Source organism: Rhinolophus sinicus, chromosome 17, assembly GCF_057876585.1.
Source record: "Rhinolophus sinicus isolate RSI-liver-muscle chromosome 17, RSI-T2T, whole genome shotgun sequence".
NCBI lineage: Eukaryota > Metazoa > Chordata > Mammalia > Chiroptera > Rhinolophidae > Rhinolophus > Rhinolophus sinicus.
The window spans coordinates 8856475-8870453 of NC_142517.1; positions in this window are offsets into that span (position 1 = coordinate 8856475).

Below are 13979 nucleotides of genomic sequence, written 5' to 3' on the forward strand. Positions count from 1 at the left end.
GAAGTGAAGTTTGTTAGGTTCTACTCTGTGAAGTTACCCTTGGCGGAAGCCCTTTCCTTACTGTGCTCTTTAGAAGGAACTTGCTACACCCAGGCCCCATTTGAGAAATGAGGAACTATGCAGGAGGCCTTGATTGAGAGCTGGGAAAGCCCCCTCCAATAGGCCACATGGGTGGGGATACAGAGGCTGATGGCCCTGGGCTTGAAGCACTCTTTCTGCTCCAGAAGGGTTGGGCAGGTCCTTCCCTCTAAATGCATGAACACCGGCTCTCCACCCCTCCAGCCTAGAAAATTCAAAAGTTCAGGGTTCCAGAAGCAGCTCCATGGTGTCCATTGTACAAAGCCGAGCTTTCCTTCACCCCCCCAGAGGATGCTAACAAGGCCCTCACAAAGTACCCACCTGTGACTCAGGATGCCATGAAGTCACCACCATTTTTTTTTTTTAAGGTTTGGGTCGTTGACTGAGCTTCATCTTATGACCTGACAGAATTTCCCTCCCATTTGTTCAAAACCAGCCCACCCTGTATCCATGACTCCCCTTAGCTGCAATCTCAGATTACTAGATCCCAGGACCCTAAGGGAATTCCAAAGGGAACGAAGGCACCCTCTCTCTGATGCGTGGATACCTCACCCTTCCCCTTGGGGTTTCTCAGAGGTAGCTTTGCCTCCTTCCTGACATATAATAGAACTAGGTTCTCGTACTCGTTTTTTCAAAGGGAGAGGAGATGGCATGGAATGTGTTTACTGCCCAGTAGGAGGAGTGTCAGATGTGTGCCAAATCTTAATATTGGTAATTAAATTTTGCATACCTCAAATTCTCCCTCTAGTTTCCATTTCATTGATGCTGTTGTAAGGATTAATTAATGTTTTGAAAGCGTTTTGAAGACGAAAAGTCTTACACACATACACAGTATGATTATTTGTTATTACAAATAATTGTGTGCGGCCACTTTCTTCCCTCACCTCAGTGATTATGTGAGGGTTTTTGCAGGCAATTAAATGCTGCGCTGTCTCTCTTAAAAAATGGCCGCCTTTCATAAAAAAAATTTTTTTCTATGGCAGTGAACAATGCAGAGTCCTTTCCCTCCTAATGGAGGAGGCAGGCCTCAAACAAATCAACAAGTAACATATTGTATGTCAGATGACATATTAATTTCCTAGGATTGCTGTAATAAAGTACCACCAACTGGATAGCTTCGAACAACAGAAATTTATTGTCTCACAGTTCTGGAAGCCAGAGTTCAAGATCAAGGTGTCGGCAAGGTTGGTTCCATCTGGAGGCTCTGAGAGAGAATCTGTTCCAGGCCTCTCTCCTTTTCTGCTTCTGGTGCTTGCCTCAATCCTTAGTGTTTCTTGCCTTGTAGATGCATTACTCCAATCTCTGCCTCCTTCATTAAGGCATTCTCCCTTGTGTGTCTCTTTGTCTAAATTTCCCTATACTTATAAGGATATTAGTCAATGCATTCGGGCCACCCTAATCGAGTAGGGCCACCTTCATTTTAACTTGATTACATCTACAAAGATGCTATTTCCATGTAAGGTCACCTACACAGGTACTGGGGTTAGAACTTGAATGTATCTTTTTGAGAACACAACATAGCCCGCAACAGATGGGGACATGGCTACGGAGGGTAAAAAAGACGGACTGCAGGGATGGAGTGCTAGGATATCAGGGAACAGCTCCCTGTGTAGAGACTGGAAGGATGTGAAGGAAAGTGGGCCATTTTAGGCAAAGGGAACAAGAGGTGCAAAGGCCCCAAAGCAGGACCTTGCTTGCTATACTCGAGATTAAGCAGGGAGGCTAGTGTGGCTGAAGTAAAGGGAGATGGCGTTACAGAGGTGGCAGGGCCAGGTCACATAGAGCTGCCATAGTGGCATTTTTGGCTTTTCTTCTGAGTGAGAGACTTTTGAACAGAGGAGTGACATAAGCTAACCTACGAGGCAGCTGCCTATCTATCTACAGGGCATCTTGTGCAAGCTGAAAAGAGCTCCTGTCTTTCAAATGGTTGCAGCCTTGGAGCAAAGCACAAGGCACAGTGAGTGGAGCATGACTGGATTTCAGCTCCCATTTACCTGTTCAGTTGGGTGATCCAGGTAGGTTATTGCAGTAGAGAAAGTAAAAAGTGGTTGGATTCTGAATCCATTTTCAAAGTAGAGCCGATAGGGTATGCTGATGCATTGTATATGGTGTATGAGACAGAGAGGAGGTGAGGACACCTTCGAGGATTTTGGCCTTAGAAATTAGAAGAATTCTCTGAGATAGAAATTTGGGGAGGATCGAGTTTGCCTGGGGCCCATGGTGGGGCAGGGGAAGCGAGACTGGATTATACCTGCTCGCCAGGGTGTCTTCCATCAATGGAGAATCCATCCAGGTAGAAACAGAAACTAGGATAGCTGAAAAAGTTTGTTCTACCTTGCTTGTTAGGAATGCTGCCTGAGAGCCACACACACAGGTTTAATAAGAAAGCAGTGTTCCCTTTTCCAACAAGTACTCCATGATCCAGATCTGACTCTCGGCAAACAAAGGGGGACCCTTGAACTCTTCCCTCCATGTTCTCATTACCCACCTTGATGGGGGAGGAAATTCTTCTTCCCTTGGCCTTACGCCCACAGGCCGGCAGCCTCACAGCAGTGGCCTAAGTTTCAGCTGCACCTTCTTCCTATACTAACCAGATGGCACCCAGGGATGGAGGGAGGATTTCACTGTGTGTTCCTTGATTTTAATTGTCAAGCAGAAAGGCCTGCATGTTAAAGCATGCAAAAACAGTAGGATTCACACAACACAATACCTGTACCTTTCTTCCAGTAATGAATTTTAGAAAGCCAAAACTTATTAGTTGCCTACACCAATATCTGTTTTCCTTAGTGATAGAGTCCCTTGGGCACACGGCTGCCTGGAAAAAGGACCACACCTCACAGCGTCCCTTGTAGCCTGATTTCCCATGTGACAAATTTCTGGCCAATGTTATCTAAATGGAAGTAGAGTGTGGCAGCTTCTGGAAAGCCTCCTTAAAGGAGGGTTGGTGTGCATACTTTGCCCCTTCTCCTTCATCTCTTCCCCAACTTGCTAACTAGAATGAGGAGGTGATGGTTAGTGGGAGGGAACCATTTCTCAAGGAGAGCAGGTGGGATTAGAAGGAGCCTGGCCCCAAATCTTTGTGGAGCCCTTATCCCAGCCCTGGATTGCCCACATCTGGATTCATCCACATGAAAGAAAACTAAACATTTATCTCTCACTTAAGCCACTCATATGTGTGGTTTTCTGTGATTTGCAGACAAGCTTAACTCTAATACACACACAAACACACACACACACACACACACACACACACACACACACACACACAAATGGTTTCTGTGGCGTCACCCCTGGCAGGAGCACCGATTGAGAGAAGAAGTGCTTTCTCTTCTCCCAAACTCTGATTCCTTCCAGTTTAGCGAGACCCTTCAGGTGTCCGGGGACTACAAAGTAATGAGGAAGTGAGAGGAGGCAGTAGGGTAGCTCCAGAACCTACCATGATGGACAACCTGGCACCTCCACACATAGCTCAGTCCTAACTCTGCCCTAAGTTTTGTAACAACCCCAAAATGTCTCGGTCAGTTTGTCAGAAACCACTTTGTCTGTGATCCATTTGCCTGATAGTCAAGTTACCTTAAAATTCAATCCAGCTTCAAAGGTTTCTGCATTCTTTCCCACGTCCCATCCTCATTTGCCACCTTGTTTTTTTAACTGTTGACTACTTCTAACGGCATTTCTGACTTTTTTTAAATCTTTGATAAGCAGTCATCAAATTTGCTGTGATTTATGGATAATGGTTTAAAAAGGGGGGGCGGGGGGTGGGGGGTGGGAGATGAGGGTAAGGGGGATCGAATATATGGTGATGGAAGGAGAACTGACTCTGGGTGATGAACACACAATGGGATTTATAGATGATGTAATACAGAATTGTACACCTGAAATCTATGTAATTTTACTAACAATTGTCACCCCAATAAATTTAATAAAATAAAATTTTAAAAAAAACAAAGAAAAAAAAAACATATGGGCACCCTTTTACCCCTTGTGAACACATGAGGGTCTTTTTAGCCACTTTTTCTAAAGATCCTTTTTTCAAATTTTAAGCAATTTTGTTTATTTAGTTTTATTCAGTTATGTTGCTTTGTGTTTAGTTTCACATTAAGAGCTTCCAAACAGATGCAAAACTTTCAAAGAGGTGAATTTGAAGGAAACCGGCCGTAAGATGATGGATCATTAGGCAGGTTTTCTATGAATTGGTTTTGGGTGACATGATCTCCTCCCTACACATAACACATTTCCAGAACCTATGCTCCTTACACCTAATCTAATGACTTGGAATCACCAAGCCTCAGCTTCCACACCTGTGAGATAAAGATAAAACTGTCCATTTCATTTCACTATTATGAATAATAAATATGTTTGGAAAAACAATGAAAAGGGAGATACTATAAAATGTTGGACGGGATAAGAAGCAACGACTACTCTCACACTTTGTAGGTGGGAGCATGAATTAACCACTTTGGAAACCAGCTTGACGTTACTCTCAAAACACTGAACACACACTTACCCTAAGTCCCAGCATTTCCATTGCTGAAAAAAATACTCCAGAAACTCTCTTCATAGGCAGCAGATTTGTACAGATGCTTATGGCAGCATTTGTAACAGCAAAAACTGGACACCACCCAAATGCCCACAACAGAAGAATGGATAAATAAGTTGGATAAATAAATTCTTACAATGGAATTGTATGTAGAGATGAAAGTGAATGGATTGCCATAGCATGTGTCAAGATGTATTATACAGAAAAAAATCAGAAAAATATATATCCTAATTATATAAAGTTAAAAAGCAAGCAAAACTAAATAATTATTTTTTAGGGATGCGTACATAGGTGTTATAAGAAAATTAGGGGAATGATTAACACAAAGTTCAGGAGACTCAGTTACATTTGGTGGGTGAGGGAGGGACACTTAGGAGACCCTGGGATACAGTTATGTTCTGTGTCTTACCTTAGGGGGTGAATACAGAAGGTGCCAAAAAAATGTATACACATTTTAAGGAAGGAAAAAAACTGTATTAAAATTGTAATAATATATACCGATAACAAAAGATGAATATAAGTCACGTTTGACTTCTGCAATTACAAGAGGTGCTCAAAGTGATTATTTTATCAGCATAACCTTAATAGCTTTTTCCTTTCTTAAAATGTGTATACATTTTTTTGGCACCCTCTGTATATGCAAATTTCTTTTATCATTATTCATAGAACTTAAGTCAAGTGAACAGCTAATGAGAGCAAAACTCACTTTTGGATCAATAGAGTTTGATCTGGTCCAAGGTCCCCTCGGATTCCATGAGCCAAATTGCCATGTGACAAATGCGTACCTGTGGTCACAGTGGGAACCAGGTAAAAGAGTAAATGGCTGCTGTTGAAACCACAACTCGATCCCACATCTTAGTGCCTGTGAGTCTTATATGCAAGGTGGAATTTATTTATTCTCAAGGACTGAATCATTTGGGTCAGAGGAAGAAAAAACATCAACAGGCTGTTGAAACTGAAAGTATCCATGGGTTTATGTAAGTCACAGTTATTTGACTTCCTTTGAATGTCTCTTAACAACAACCACCTTCAGAGCCATGACAGTGTCCCTGCAGTTATATATGAACCCTCTCTAGTTGCTCCATGAGACAGAATAAATAGACATGTTGTCCATCGATTAACTCTCCAGATGTGGTTAGTGATCAATAGTAAAGAAGGGGGACATGTGTATGTGGGTGGCACTGAGGGGTAGGGGTTAAGAGATAGTTGGAGACGCTACATCAAAGTAAGAGAAAGTGGCAACAACAAAATTTTAATTCAGAAACAAAACATTCTTTCTTTGGGTTTCAATTGTCTCTTTCTTTCTTCACAAATACCTTACTTCTGTGTAATGATTGGTTCAGGCCCCACTTAGCAAGATTCTAGGTCATTGGTGAATGAGGAGGGAAGAAATCTCGCTTCATGAGGTAAAAGGTTTGATGTAATTGCCCTCCTTTTTGTCTAAACAGCAAACTCCCTCAGTCCTGAGACTCTGCTTGGATTTTCTCCCCATATTTGAATACATAAATATAGGTCTGCAAGTGCACTAGTTCTGTTTATGAGCCTTTTAAAGATCAAAGAGTCATTTTCAGCTCTTGGGCTTGTCACTTTAAAACATACTGTACTTTACCATTTAAATGGTAGTTCTTTCAGAATGGTCCATTAGGCTCCTCCCATCTGTCTTAACACTGAATCCTACCTTTTGTGGAAAGAAATAACTTTAAGGGAGAATTCAGCTCTTTTTCCAACATGTTAAAAGGCTCAGTGCCTTCCTTTAATACGGATGAATTTTAAAAGGTGCAGATCTGAGCCTCTATATGTGTCATTATGAAGATGCCATACCTCTGATCCAAAATTGGTTGGTCATATTGACAAAAGAAATTATTACAAAGACAGAAGGAAAAAGAAAAGAGCTCACAAGACAGCACTTCCCTAATTGCTGCCAGAACTTGAAGTGTAAAGAATGACTCCAAAGTCATGTACAGCCTGGGGACCAGGTCACATTGCTTAACAGTCATGGTCCCTACATGTTTACCTTGTGTTTTCTTGGAAACGTCTTTCAATTCAACACTGAGCTGAAATCTGAACTTTGGGACAGCTTAAGTATTTTTCATACACACTAAGATGACTATAAAACAAATAAGAGGAAGCATAAAACTGGGGAATAAATAAATAAAATGCCAGAAACTTTGAGTTTAAGTTGATGCATTTTCTGAAATTATAAAGACAATTTAAGTTTTCTCAGACCTCGTTCTCAGAAGTATATCAGGGTAGATATCCTGAGGTTACCAAGAGTTACGCATTTGGTATGTGAAAAGTAGATTTTGAAAGATTTCTGCCTCCAGTAATGGAGTAGTATGTTGCAAATCAACACTCCCATAGGGAACAACTTAAAAAATCTTCAAAGTATGTGCGTGTGTGTATTTAAGACACATCAAAACAAGGTAGCTGATACCTAAGGAGCCAATATCCTCAAAAGAAAGGGAAAAGGAAAAAAGCGTGAAGTGAGGTGACTCTGACATTTGGCACTGCTTTTGCTTTTCCCATCCAGGTAAATTTTTGTTTCTCAAGGATGCTGAGAAGCTGAAATAGTTCTGTTAGCCTTACAAGGCAGAGACAAAAATTGGGGTTCAGGGCCCTTTAAGGATGAGAGGTGCTGATAAATAGCTCAGGCTTTCAGTTGGGCTGTGCAAAGAGCTGTAGCTGGGAGTACAGCCTCACAAATACTGAAACCCAGATTCTAATCATCTCAACATCTGCATGGATTAAGGTAAATTACTCTAAACCCAACTGCCTTCCAAAGTATCCAGAGCCTCATTATCTCAACAATTTTTTATAGAGAATGCTTGGTATTAAATTGAAAAATACTTGGCACACCAAAAGACATGAACAAATCATTAAAAACCAAGAGAAATCACAGATAAAAGAAATAGTCCCACAGGAGTTCTCAGCTATGGCCTTAAAAATATATATGTAATTAATAAATGCAAAAAAAACTTGTATGGCTCTATGTGGACTCTCAGCAGAGAACTTGAAAATATAAGAAGAAAAAAGTGGGCATTCCACAACTGAAAAATATTTGAACTGAAATTAAGAACTAATAAATTTAATAGTAAATGAGGGACAGCTGCAAAGAGGTTTGGTGGAATGAGAGATAAGTCAAATGAGCCAGACTGAAACACAGTTTATTAAAAAAAAGTGCATATAGAGAATACAGAGGATAAAAGACATTTCCCAACTCATTTTATGAAGCCAGAATAACCTTGATACCAAAACCTGACAAGCACATTGCAAAAAAGAAAAAGTACAAACCAATCCACACATAAGCACAGAGACAGAACGGTAGAATAAAATATTATCAAACTGAATTCAGTAATATAAAAAAAGGATAACCCATCAGATTAAGTTGGTTTTGTTCCAAGGATTCAAGCTGGTTTACCATTCAATTATCTATTTGAATAGTACAAATTGTGGTCTATTTACACAATAGGATTCTATGAATAATGAAAACCAATAAACTACTGCTTCAGCAACAAGACCTTTCTTACAAACATAAGGTTGAGTTAAGAAGCTAAACAACAAAAACAGAATATGTATTGTATGATTTCATCTACATAAAGTTCAAACACAGGCAAAACTCATCACAGGTAATACAGGTCAGGCCCTGTTGGAGGGAAGAAGGGGACAGTGACCGGGAAACGACATGAGAGGCGTTTCCAGGGGACTGATGATGTTCTATCTCTAGGTTCTATCTCATCAAGCTAAACCACAATTATGATTGGTGTATTTTTCTGTAGCTGTATATACTTCAATATAAAAAACTAAACGGATTTGAATATTGGAACTGAAAGCTGACATTTAGACACGCAACACGTAATAAACCAAGTTATACCAAATCAGAATTACATGGCACTTTGCAACTCCAAGAAGTGCGTTTATACATTACCTCACTTGCTCTTCACGTCAGTCATCAGAGGTAGTATAGGGTGTGTAGGTGATGTTATTATTATCCTCCGTATACAGATGAAGAAACTGAAATATTGAAAAGTTTAGTAACTCATCCAAGATGATGTCGCTATTATCACAATGCCAGGCCATCTATTAACAGAACAATCCAGGGTTATTGAACCATTGACCCTATTTTCCCCTTGGAGTCTAATTTAACAAGTCTCATTTAAGCCACCTCCATGAAATTCATGAACATGGTTATACAGATTCCATTTTTCCCTTTGGTTTTCAAAGCCAGAGCTTCCTGTTTAGCACAGTGGATGGAGCATAGACTTTAAACTAAAATCGTATCTGGGGGAAAGAAAAATTCATACCCTGTCACAAATTAACTGTGTAAACTTGGACATGGTACTTCATTTCTCTAAGCATTGCTTTCCTAATCCACAAAATGGAACTAATAATACAGCTCTCAGTGGTGTTGCTGTGAAGAGTAAATTAGATGACGGGGAAATTGCCTAGCGTGGTGCCTAAAGCAGCTGCTGCTCAGTTACATTGGTTCTACCCTCCTTCCCAGTCACCAACTTCATACAGGAAGTGACTCATAGGCCCCATAGAAATCAAGCCCAAAGCTTTTCAAATAATTGTGGAATAAAGCAAAGAGGGATACTTGAGTTTATCTAATCCAGCGGAGGCCTTTGCAAATGAATTCACTTGTTCAAGGTCATTACTTAGTCAGAAACAGGTAGGTTTAAAATCTAAGTTGTAAACCTACCTAGGCTCCCCAAACTCAGATAAATCTATCCCCCACCCCAACTACTGCTTACCTTTCTTTTGCTCTGGGGAAGAGAGGCTGTTTAAACTTTCAACCCAGCTGAAGGCAAAGGGAGACGCCAACATTTATCTAGATCCCTCATGGTCAGGCTGTGCCAATAGAGGGTTAACCCCAGGCAGAAGGAATCAATCACTCCCTCCCCTTTTCTCCCATTGCCTCTTATAACCTTTCTATAGTGTATAGTCACAGTTCATTGTGATGATTTGCTAGTTTATCGTTTTTCTTCTCTTGGGAATTCAGAGGACAGGGTGTGTGTATTATTTATTTTGATATGCCCAGTGCAAAAAGAAAAAAAAATGTAGTGAGACTCAAAAATTTTTATAGAAGGAAGGGAGGAACGAAAGGAGAGATGGAGGAAGGAAGGAAGGAAGGAAGGAAGGAAGGAAGGAAGGAAGGAAGGAAGGAAGGAAGGAAGGAAGGAAAGGAGGGAGGGACGGAGGAAGAGAGGAAATCAAATAAGTTTGGGGGTAAAAGAAGCACGGTATGTCTTTAAACACCCCAGAGTCTTTCTCTGTGCCTCTGTTCTTATCTTTTACAAACCCAGTGAGGCTTCTTCATTGGTCATCATTCTTTCAACCTTTCTAATGTCCTCTTATTCCAGCCTACTCTCAGAAAAATCCCAGAGGAGGCAGTGATTTACAGGCTAGTGGGAGTAGGAATTACTATGCTGTCGTGGTGGTGGTTTTTCAGGTGAGATATGCATTTCAAGTATATCACCTGGAATTACGGGAGGCTTGGCCCCTTGTTAAGGAAAAGCAGGTGAGGAAGATGTGGGGTTAGAGACAGGAAACTTTCAGTCGCCATGAAGTTGACCCTTAACTCATGAAGAAAAGTAGACCTGAGGCTGCTACCTTAATCTCAAAGCCCTTGACTTCATTTGCTGTTTGTCTTCTCAGATCTCACCCTTTACACCCAATTTCTCACCAACCCACCTGTTCCTTAGAGACTGATCATATGTCTCAGTCTCTCACCACAGGTATCAACACGTGTTGGGTTAGCAGCCATCTCACCTGGGTTCTGCTCCTAAATGCACCCACGTGTCACAGCATCTCAAATATCACACTGAGTGAGTCTGGATGGTGTGATGCAATAATTGCTGCTTCATGTTTGCTGCAGGTAGGGTGCTCGGTGGTTTATGTGGCATTGTCCTCCCTTCCTCTGCCACAGAGCCTGGGCTTGAATAATTAGCTGTATCCTGGCTAGAACTGGGCTTAATGGTGGCCTTTTGGTCCCTTTGTGCACGTCTACATCCTTTCCCTTCAGCAAGAGGTACACGTTTCTAGAGTGCATGTGGTACCATCTTTCAGCATCCTACTGTTGGGACTAAGGCTGGAGACATCTACTGAGGCACAAAAGCAGGTGAAGTCAACCCAGCCATGGATTGGGGAGGCGCAAGGGAATTTGATGTGGGAATTGTGGCTCCAGTCCTTGCACTGAGAAGGATTCAGACACCGTGTGTCACGCAGGGTCTCAACTCCCGCACCCTGCACAAGAACGCAGGATATGGTGAGGCCAAAAAGGAACACCAACGGAGCCATAGATAGGGGAGTCATACCACTATATTCTCTATGGTGGCTGGTCGAGACACAAAAGCAAACATCCGCCAGTACCCCAACGAGGGGTCTTCCTGCACCCCAGTCTCGCTGGAGGCCGGGCGAGACACAGGAAGTAGGATCAACACCATCCGCAATGTAATCCGCTTGCTAACCGCACTTGCTAGCTGCAACCTGCCATCCACTTCTCCACCAACCAACCAACCCCCTAGCGTAGCCACAGCAATTATATTAGTGGCTAATGTCTAACTGGTTACAGCTGATGGCCAGCTGGTCACAGCTGATGGCCATCTACTACCCAAGCCAGCACCTTTCCACATGAGGCTGAGAGCCTGGAAACTGCTCTCTGGGACTCTGTCCCCACACCGTGTTCCCCCCAAAATAAGACCTAACCAGAAAATAAGCTGTAACGTGATTTTTCAGGATGACATTCCCTGAACATAAGCCCTAATGCATCTTTTGGAGCAAACATTAATATAAGACCCGGTCTCCTTTTCGGGGCAACACAGCAGATGCCCTCCACGTATGGATCTTCAGGGAAGGGGTAAGAGGGACTCACATTTTCCCTTCAGGATTCAAGTCTACCTGGCAGGCACGACCTCCAATGGGCGATTTCATTAAATGGAGCACACAAACCCTTTTTGTAGGGGAGATGTGCACTCTCCAGAAAAGAGGCAACAGAACTTCTCTGGGGCAAAGGCAAGGGCATATTCATCGATACTCCTACGAAATTACGGGAACAAACACAACGATGGTGCTGTTAGCAAATAGTGAACATGCAATGAGTGCCAACTCTGCGCCTAACCCTTAGGAAGCATTCTAATGGATTATGTCACGTAATCTTTAAAATAACCACATGAGAGGTATATTACTATTTTTTTACATCACAGGTAAAGCACCTGAGCCTTAGAAAGGTTAAGTAACTTGCTCATGGTCACACAGCTAGTAAGTGGCAGAGCCAGGGTTCCAACCCAAGAAATCTCTCGCCCATGCTCACGGTCCATACACTATACTGCCTCCCTACAGAGTAGGCGCTTATGTATTGAATGAATTAATGAGGACTAAGAGAATAAGTGAACAAAAGGAAATATGGAGTGAGTGCTTACTCCATGCCATGCAGCCAGGTAGGCTACTGCCAAGTTTTCTCATTGCACAGCCGGGCCATTAGGCCCTGAGACAAAGAACACAAAAGGTTGAACAACTGTGAGAAGAAAGGTGGGGGGTTGAGTCGGGGCTGTGTGGAGCTTGGATGCCTAGTGGGGGGCATCCTGGGAGGCTCTACATAATGCTTGCCCCCACTCTCTCCCCACCCTAAGTCTCCAATCCATGCTGAGATAGACAAGAAGGAAAGCTGCAGTTCTCCGTCATCACTCATGGATCTGTCTGCGAGTATGTCAGGATCTTCTTAATCAGACTGGTAGCTCTTAGAGAACAAGGAGCTTGCCTCCCACACTTGCACATCTTGTTTCACTACTCGTTAATTGACTCAAATGACTATTCTCACATTTGGGCCATAGATTGCTTGGGGGAGCTAAAGTCTCAAGAGTGCACCCATCAAACCTGCTTCCTGGTGATGTGGTACATATATGTCTCTCAGCCAAGCATGAAATATGCTTCTGGCTTTCTGTGAGACACCATGACATGCTGTCAAAGTTGAATTATGTGCTTTCAGTTAGTTATTGGCCTTATTCCAGAAACAGCATCTTTCAAGGCCCAGTAGAAATCCCATCTTCTCCACAGAGCACTATCTGAGCCTCCTGGCCCAGGCAATTTCTCCATCCACCTGGCAACCATCAAAACTCATCACCTGGACCGTAATTTGTCATTTGCTATTTATCATTTTGTTTATTCCATATCATATACCAACTGTAAACTCCATGAGGGCAAAGACTATGTCTTCTATTTGAATAGCAAGATAAGATTTTTAGATATGTATTAATCACACAAATCTTTATTGCACATAAATGATATGCCAACCAGAAAAACAACAGAGACAAAACAGATCAACATTTTTTCCATGGTGGAGGCACTCTCCAACCTCTTGTACCAACAGCTAATCGTTAAATTTTCAAAAATCTTGTGAGTTGGTTGAGGATAGTAGCTTGAAATCAGCCACAGTGTGAGTTTTCATACCCTTGAGACCCACAAATGCTACGCATTTGGGCCTCTCTGCATCCCTTCCCCCACACTTACCAGCACAACTGAGTTGCCTCCCCACCCCACCCCCACCCTCAAAAGCAGTTAAGTAGAAAAGACGGTAGGACTAGAACGGAGAGCCTGAGATCATCTAGAGAGGCTCAGAGAACATCAGACGTTTTTTTGCTCCCAGGAGAGTTGTGCACACAGCCTCACAATAAGGACAAGAAGGAAGCAGAGTTGTAGACTGATGACTAGAGACCTTCGTGCGACCACAAGCATCTCATAAAATATCGATTTTAATCATTATTCCAAATAACTAACTCAATGAGAGTGGGTCCTAGGGATAGTATAGCATGAACCAAAAATTATGATTAATCCAATCCTGCACACCTGAGATCCAGGAGAAGAAAAAGAAGGACGAGAACGACATATTACGTGCTGGTTATCTGGAGGCAGCCATCTTAGGACCACACACCTCTTATCAGCGGAAGCCAGGGAGGGCAGAGAAAGTCAGACACGAGAGGTCATGGTTGTAGGCAGACGCTGCCCTGGAAGGAAGGAGAAGGCACAAACTCCTAAATTCACTGAGCATGATCTGAAAGCAACCAAAACAAAAATCAAAAACACCAAAATTAATGAGTTTATCCTACAGTAACTAAGATTTTTCTACTTGTATTAGTCTGCTTGAGCTGCCATAACAAAATACCACAGGCTGGGTGGCTTAAAAAACAGAAACGTATTTGTCACAGCTCTGGAGGCTGGAAGTCTCCTACAAAACTTACAAAAGTGTTTGCCCTCTAGTCCAGTGATTCTGCTTCTGGGAATTTCTCCTATTGGCCTCCCTTCCTGTGCAAACTGATGTATACGCACAGTTATTCACTACAGTTTTGCTTAAAATGAAGAAAAATTG